Genomic DNA, 9,391 nt, shown 5'->3' with positions numbered 1-9,391 from the left:
ATGTTGCAGTTTATAAATGTTTATTTAAAAAAAAAGAAAAAAAAAAAAAGAAAAAAAAAAGCCTCTGCGCATGCGCATAGCATAGATCCAACGAATTGATGACTAAATTAATCGGCAACTATTTTTATAATCGATTTTAATCGATTAGTTGTTGCAGCCCTAATATATATATATATATATATATATATATATATATATATATATATATATATATATATATATATATATATATATATATATATCTTATTTGAGTAATTGACAATTTGAATGGCTGACAAAAACTGGCCACTAGAGGGCAGCAAACTCCTCCTCTGAACTCATCAGTAAGTTTGATGTACAGTAGTCCTAAAAGCCTCATAAAGGTTATTTGTCCACCTTATCAAATAATACAATCAATATTAAAGTCATAGAGTTTTCATCCTGGGGGGACCTTATTGTAGATCAGACTTCTCAGCTTCTAAATCAGCGGTTTCATTGTCACACCTCAGTCCATCGTTGACATTTCTGCTGACCAACTGTCAACTTTGTTTCCCACGTCCCACGCATTTGCTTTCCAAGTTGGTTTTATCCGCCGGGCGGCCTGACTCTCCAGTCCACGCTCTTACTTCCCAGAGTAGCGCCAAAAAAACTCCAAAGCTGACCTTGTGCCCTTTAGTGGGGGGAGTAACCTGGGTGTCAGTGGGGGGTGTAACCTGGGTGTCAGTGGGGGGAGTAACCTGGGTGTCAGTGGGGGGAGTAACCTGGGTGTCAGTGGGGGGAGTAACCTGGGTGTCAGTGGGGGGTGTAACCTGGGTGTCAGTGTCAGAGCTGCATGACAGGTGTTGAAGCGCGACCACTTGGAGAGCAGGAATCAACCTGTGCTGCCAGAAGGGAGATATGCATATTATAAAACATGCAGTACAGTATATGCAGTACAGTATGTCCACAATATAGTAGCCCTCAGCCTCACATCTTCTTCAGAGTAGCCCGTGTGCAGCACTTTAGATTGACCGTCCTATTGGGTGATAAGAATATCAAAAATCAATACTCGGATGATGTGATGATGTTGTATGGATGTTTTCAGCCACAGAGAAAAGAGTTTCAGCTTTTTGTCAAAAACTAAGCATGCTCGGCCATTTCCATATTTTCCTTTTTCAAACTCAATAAAATTTATAGTTGTTTTTTTTACCATAGGGCTCCCCTTCAGTTTGGCCCCGGTGAACCGGAAGAGTCTCAGTCATAAAAATAAGGGAAATATGTCTTTTTCCCCCCAATGCTTAAATCTTTTAATTTTCCTGAGGGAACTCTCCTGAAGGAATCAATAAAGTACTATCTATCTATCTATCTATCTATCTATCTATCTATCTATCTATCTATCTATCTATCTATCTATCTCTACTAAGGATGTCCGATAATGGCTTTTTGCTGATATCCGATATGCCGATATTATCCAACTCTTTAATTACCGATACCGATATCAACCGATATATGCAGTCGTGGAATTAACACATTATTATGCCTACGGTAATTTGGACAACCAGGTATGGTGAAGATAAGGTACTTTTTAAAAATAATAATAAAATAAGATAACTAAATTAAAAACATTTTCTTGAATAAAAAAAAAGTAAAACATTATAAAAACAGTTACATAGAAACTAGTAATTAATGAAAATTAGTAAAATGAAGTGTTAAAGGTTAGTACTATTAGTGGAGCAGCAGCATGCACAATCATGTGTGCTTACGGACTGTATCCCTTGCAGACTGTATTGATATATAATGTAGGAAGCAGAATATTGATAACAGAAAGAAATGGGGGGAGGGAGGTTTTTTGGGTTGGTGCACTTATTGTAAGTGTATCTTGTGTTTTTTATGTTGATTTAATAAAAAAAATAAAATAAAATAAAACGATACAGATAATTTTAAAAAACGATACCGATAATTTCCGATATTACATTTTAACGCATTTATCGGCCGATATTATCGGACATCCCTAATCTCTACATCCATCAATATAAAACAACTTTTTTTATGTTTCATGCCTTTTTTTGTAAACGAAAACCCTGCTTTTAATGTGCAATATTTCCCCCCAAATAATGTTGAAAGTAGAATATCTGATGTAAATTAATTGAAGCCTTAAATAGGTCAATCCTTCATAACAACATTGATTCATTATTATTTTTTTAAGCAATGACAGTTAAAAAAAAAAATCCTATTAAAATTCTGGTGGATCTAAAAGGGCCTACTCATAAAAGTGTTCAAATTAAGTTTTACTTGAAAAAATTAAAATGTTTTTAACTTCCAACACTTAAGCCTCAAGATCAACTTCATACCTGTCGATTATTAGTTTTTAATCATTTGTTTGTTTGTTTTGTGGCCTTTTTGTCAAAGACAGACACGCAAAATATGCAATATTTTTCAAAGTAGAATATCTCAGCATTTAAATTTTTTTTAAAATGAATAGGGAGCCAGTGCAAAGTCTCAAGAATTGGGGTTGTATGCTCGCGGTTCCTGGCCCCTCTTAAAAGTCGTGCTGCCGATTAAAATGTACAGTTTAATTGTATCTTTGGTGCAAAATATATCAGATTGCATGTCATTGTGTAAGATTTTAAATTAGTGCATTGAACATAGTTCAGCTCCACTGTAAAGATACAGTTTTCGATCATTTCAAGGCTTTTGATCTGTGATGTAAATTAATTGGTGCCTTAAATAGGTTAATCCTTCATAACAACATTGATTTTAATTTATTATTATTTTTTAAGCAATGACAGTTAAAAAAAAAATCCTACTAAAATTCTCGTGGATCCAAAAGGGCCTACTCATAAAAGTGTTCAAATTAAGTCTTACTTGAAAATTTTTTTTTTCCAACACTTAAGCCTCAAGATCAACTTCATATCTGACGATTTTTAGTTTTTAAAATTTTTTTTTAATGTTCTTTTGTTTGTTTTGTGCCCTTTTTGTCAAAAACATTTTTTTTCCAACACTTAAGCCTCAAGATCAACTTCATATTTGACGATTTTTAGTTTTTAATTTTATTTTTTGAGTTTTTTTTGTTTGTTTTGTGCCCTTTTTGCCAAAGAAACCTTATTTTTTTCTATAGCAGACACGCAAAATATGCAATATTTTTCAAAGTAGATATCTGATATAAATTAATTGGAGTCTTAAATAGGTCAATCATTCATAACAACATTGATTTTAATTAATTATTATTTTTTACGCAATGACAGTTAAAAAAAAAAATCCTACTAAAATTCTCGTGGATCCAAAAGGGCCTACTCATAAAAGTGTTAAAATTAAGTCTTACTTGAAATTTTTTTTCCCAACACTTAAGCCTCAAGATCAACTTAATATCTGACGATTTTTAGTTTTTAATAATTTTTTTTATGTTCTTTTGTTTGTTTTGTGCCCTTTTTGTCAAAAACAATTTTTTTCCAACACTTAAGCCTCAAGATCAACTTCATATTTGACGATTTTTAGTTTTTAATTTTTTTTTTTTAGGTATTTTTGTTTGTTTTGTGCCCTTTTTGTCAAAGAAACCTTATTTTTTTCTATAGCAGACACACAAAATATGCAATATTTTTCAAAGTAGAATATCTGATATAAATTAATTGGAGTCTTAAATAGGTCAATCATTCATAACAACATTGACCCGTCTCCGCTCGGGATGGTTTCCTGTTGGCCCCGCTGTGGACTGGACTCCCGCTGATGTGTTGGATCCACTGTGGACTGGACTTTCACAATGTTATGTCAGACCCACTCCACATCCGTTGCTTTCGGTCTCCCCTAGAGGGGGGGGGTTACCCACATATGCGGTCCTCTCCAAGGTTTCTCATAGTCATTCACCGACGTCCCACTGGGGTGAGTTTTTCCTTGCCCGTATGTGGGCTCTGTACCGAGGATGTCGTTGTGGCTTGTACAGCCCTTTGAGACACTTGTGATTTAGGGCTATATAAATAAACATTGATTGATTGATGATTAATTATTATTTTTTACACAATGACAGTTAAAAAAAAAAAATCCTACTAAAATTCTCGTGGACCCAAAAGGGCCTACTCATAAAAGTGTTAAAATTAAGTCTTACTTGAAAAAAAAAAAAGTTTTTAACTTCCAACACTTAAACTTCAAGATCAACTTCTTATCTGTCGATTATTAGTTTTTAATATTTTTTTTGAAGTTTGTTTGTTTGTTTTGTCAAAGAACCCTTGTTTTTTTCTATAGCAGACACGCAAAATATGCAATATTTTTCAAAGTAGAATATCTGATGTAAATTAATTGGAGTCTTAAATAGGTCAATCATTCATAACAACATTGATTTTAATTAATTATTATTTTTTACGCAATGACAGTTAAAAAAAGATCCTACTAAAATTCTCGTGGACCCAAAAGGGCCTACTCATAAAAGTGTTAAAATTAAGTCTTACTTGAAATTTTTTTTCCCCAACATTTAAGCCTCAAGATCAACTTCATATCTGACGATTTTTAGTTTTTAATTTTTTATTTTTATTTTCTTTTGTTTGTTTTGTGCCCTTTTTGTCAAAAATTTTTTTTTCCCAACACTTAAGCCTCAAGATCAACTTCATATTTGACGATTTTTAGTTTGTAATATTTTTTTTTTTAGGTTTTTTTGTTTGTTTTGTGCCCTTTTTGTCAAAGAAACCTTATTTTTTTCTATAGCAGACACGCAAAATATGCAATATTTTTCAAAGTAGAATATCTGATATAAATTAATTGGAGTCTTAAATAGGTCAATCATTCATAACAACATTGATTTTAATTAATAATTATTTTTTACGCAATGACAGTTAAAAAAACATCCTACTAAAATTCTCGTGGACCCAAAAGGGCCTACTCATAAAAGTGTTAAAATTAAGTCTTACTTGAAAAAAAAAAGTTTTAACTTCCAACACTTAAACTTCAAGATCAACTTCTTATCTGTCGATTATTAGTTTTTAATATTTTTGTTGAAGTTTGTTTGTTTGTTTTGTCAAAGAAACCTTGCTTTTTTGTATAGCAGACATGCAAAATATGCAATATTTTTCAAAGTAGAATATCTGATGTAAATTAATTGGAGCCTTAAATGGGTCAATCAATCATAACAACATTGATTTTAATTAATTATTATTTTTTACGCAATGACAGTTAAAAAAAGATCCTACTAAAATTCTTGTGGATCCAAAAGGGCCTACTCATAAAAGTGTTAAAATTAAGTCTTACTTGAAAAAAAAAAGTTTTGAACTTCCAACACTTAGACCTCAAAATCAACTTCTTATCTGTCGATTTTTAGTTTTTAATTTTTTTTTTGAAATTTGTTTGTTTGTTTTGTGCCCTTTTTGTCAAAGAAACCTTGCTTTTTTCTATAGCAGACACACAAAATATGCAATATTTTTCAAAGTAGAATATCTGATATAAATTAATTGGAGCCTTAAATTGGTCAATCAATCATAACAACATATAGTTTGATTCATTGTTATTTTTTGATCAGTGACAATTTGAATAAAAAACAAAACCAGCCTGCATGGCAGATTTGTGTTGAGTCAACATTGCAACTTTTTCCTTGTTACATTTCATCTGTTTGCTCTTTTCTTCCACTTTTTAATGTTGTTGTTTTTTGCGAGAGTATTTTTAGAATGTGCTTCTTAATAAATCCTCTGCACTTTGGACATCTCCCGTTGATGTGCTCCTCCCCTGAGAGTCGGTCACCCGCTCGTAGACAAACAGCTGCTTGTTCACACTTGCTTTGCTTTTTCTGATGACCGGTGATGTTTGCTGAGGCCTCCAAAGATGGCCGACGCTGACTGAGCACCTGCTGTGTTAATGTATCCATTCTAGTAAACTATCTGCACACGCCTTCACGTCGGAAATAGCTCTGCAAGTTCATCTCCTGCATCATACACTATCTATGGATCCATCTCCGCTTTCTCTACCCACCTTGCTCAAATTTGATAAATACGCTTATCAGCTATCGGGGGTGTTTAGTAGATCTTGTTGAGCTGTGTGAGAAATTTCAAGCCACTCCAAAGTTTAACAACGGCGCCATCATCCGGTGTATTTGTCAATAAAATAACGAGACAGATTCAGGGCTGGAAGAATACGATTACATAACAGAGGTGTGAATCTTTGATTCCATTCTGGATTCAAACCCATTCTTGCAATGTAGTATTTGGTATAAGAACTATAATGAAAGCTTTTCAAAACAGGTTTACAGGTTAGAACATCTCATTCTGGTTGCATGGAAATGGCCAAAAAAGGTGTGTATTTAAATGTATTTTTATTTTAAAAAAAAGAAAAAAAAATTGATTTAGAGTCCAGACAGATAAGAATCGCGATTTGTTGTGAATTGTTTTTTTTGTGTAATATCTACTGTACTGTAATGCAGACATGCATTACAGTACCAAAATGTATTTCAATTAGAGATGTCCGATAATATCGGCCTGCCGATATTATCGGCCGATATATGCGTTAAAATGTAATATAGTAAATTATCGGTATCGGGTTTTTTTTTATTATCGGTATCATTTTTTTTAATTTGTATTTTTTTTATTAAATCCACATAAAAAACACAAGATACACTTACAATTAGTGCACCAACCCAAAAAACCTCCCTCCCCCCGTTTCTTTCTGTTATTAATATTCTGCTTCCTACATTATATATCAATATATATCAATACAGTCTGCAAGGGATACAGTCCGTAAGCACACATGATTGTGCGTGCTGCTGCTCCACTAATAGTACTAACCTTTAACACTTCATTTTACTCATTTTCATTCATTATTAGTTTCTTTGTAACTGTTTTTATATTGTTGTACTTTCTTTTTTATTCAAGAAAATTTTTACAAATATTTTAAAAAAGTACCTTATCTTCACCATACCTGGTTGTCCAAATTAGGCATAATAATGTGTTAATTCCACGACTGTATATATCGGTTGATATCGGTATCGGTAATTAAAGAGTTGGACAATATCGGAATATCGGATATCGGCAAAAAGCCATTATCGGACATCCCTAATTTCAATACTTTTCTAAATAAAGGGGACCTCAAAAAATTGTATTATTGGCTTTATTTTAACCAAAAATGTTAGTGTACATGAAACATATGTTTATTATTGTCATTTAGTCCTTAAATAAAATAGTGAACATACTAGACAACTTGTCTTTTAGTAGTAAGTAAACAAACAAAGACTCTTAATTAGTCTGCAGTAACATATTGTGTCATTTATACACCTATTATTTTGTCAACATTATGAGGGACAAACTGTAAACATGGATTATTCATCTACTTGTTCATTTACTGTTAATATCTGCTTATTTTCTGTTTGAACATGTTCTATCTACACTTCTGTTCAAATGTAATAATCACTTATTCTTCTCTTCTTTGATACTTGACATTAGTTTTGGATGATACCACACATTTGGGTATGGATCTGATACCAAGTAGTTACAGGATCATACATTGGTCATATTCAAAGTCCTCATGTGGATGTATTTACTGACTTTATAAACATTATATTATTTTTTTAAAAACGGAAAAAGATTTTGTGATGATAAAAAATATCGTTGTAATTAGGGATGTCCGATAATGGCTTTTTGCCGATATTCCGATATTGTCCAACTCTTTAATTACCGATACCGACATCAACCGATACCGATATCAACCGATATATGCAGTCGTGGGATTAACACATTATTATGCCTAATTTGGACAACCAGGTATGGTGAAGATAAGGTACTTTTTAAAAAAATTAGTAAAATAAGATAAATAAATTAAAAACATTTTCTTGAATAAAAAAGAAAGTACAACAATATAAAAACAGTTACATAGAAACTAGTAATGAATGAAAATGAGTAAAATGAAGTGTTAAAGGTTAGTACTATTAGTGGAGCAGCAGCATGCACAATCATGTGTGCTTACGGACTGTATTCCTTGCAGACTGTATTGATATATATTGTTAATATTAATAACCGTATCCCTTGCAGACTGTATTGATATATATTGTTAATATTAATAACTGTATCCCTTGCAGACTGTATTGATATATATTGATATATAATGTAGGAAGCAGAATATTAATAACAGAAAGAAACAACCCTTTTGTGTGAATGAGTGTGAATGGGGGAGGGAGGTTTTTTGGCTTGGTGCACTAATTGTAAGTGTATCTTGTGTTTTTTATGTGGATTTAATTATTAAAAAAAAAAAAAAAAAGGATACCGATAATAAAAAAACCGATACCGATAATTTCCGATATTACATTTTAACGCATATATCGGCCGATAATATCGGCAGGCCGATATTATCGGACACCTCTAGTTGTAATCATAGTAGTATCAACTAGATACGCTCCTGTACTTGGTATCATTACAGTCAGGTGTAGATCCACCCATGGCGTTTGTTTACATTGTGACACCGGTGAGCTACGGTGTGTAGTGAAGCACGTTTAGCGATTCCTCGTCCTCCAGTGATAATGATACCTGTAAGAAACTTACTCTATTTGTCGCCATGGAGGCGAGGATTAGTGATTTAGAAGTAGCTAAAACACTGCGGATGGATGTTAGCCGCTAGCTAGCTAGCCATGTCTTAAAGCAGCTCTTCCTGAGGGTGTTTCAGCGTTATAACTTCACCTTTATCTTTACTTTTTACACCAAAATGCGTCCTTTCTCCCTTTTCTGTCTACACACTGTGTCTGCTTGTAAGTACTCTGTGTGTGTGCGCTGCCCAACATGCTCCTCTGCTCGTAAAACCAGCAATGTGACGACGTGACGACGCGCCGTCATGCCTAATTTATAGTATAGTATCATGTTTGATTCATTAGTACCGCGATACTATACTAGTACTGGTATACCCTAGTTGTAATACACATACTTTGCTGAATATGTAATAGATGATTGATTATGTCTCATTCGTTAATATAAGATGAAGAATTAATCCATTTGGCACTTTTATACAACTTAATAGTCATTTATGGTGCACATCTATGCGATGTGTAAGTGGTTAGACTACAGCAAGTGTGGCCATTAGTGACAGGAGATAGGAGTGAGCTTTGCAGGTGACAAAGGCTTCAAAACGTTGACCTTTGCCCTCGATAATGTGTCCTTCACACATGGCAGCAGCTGGTGGCGGCGCCCCGCCTCGCTGCATACCACCGATCTGGGTCCCGCTGCAGAAGCCACACACTCCAGTCAGAGTCGCTCAAATAGTCGTGTTTCTTCGAGCTACACCTCAATGTTTGCTTTTTTCTCCCGGCGTGGGTCCCCAAAAGGTGCTGATTGTTGATTTGCAGCAAAAAGATCAAGAGGCTGGGATGATATCACGATGATCCCACCCACTGTCCCTCCCCCGCACCCGTGGCTCTCCGTCCCCACGCCGCTGCAGCCCGGCAGAGTTCTCCGTCCTGCGTGGGCTCCACATCGCAGAGCTC

This window comes from Entelurus aequoreus, linkage group LG22, assembly GCF_033978785.1.
Source record: "Entelurus aequoreus isolate RoL-2023_Sb linkage group LG22, RoL_Eaeq_v1.1, whole genome shotgun sequence".
Classification (NCBI taxonomy): domain Eukaryota; kingdom Metazoa; phylum Chordata; class Actinopteri; order Syngnathiformes; family Syngnathidae; genus Entelurus; species Entelurus aequoreus.
The sequence above is the reverse complement of the archived record's forward strand: the minus strand, read 5'-3'. Positions refer to the sequence as shown.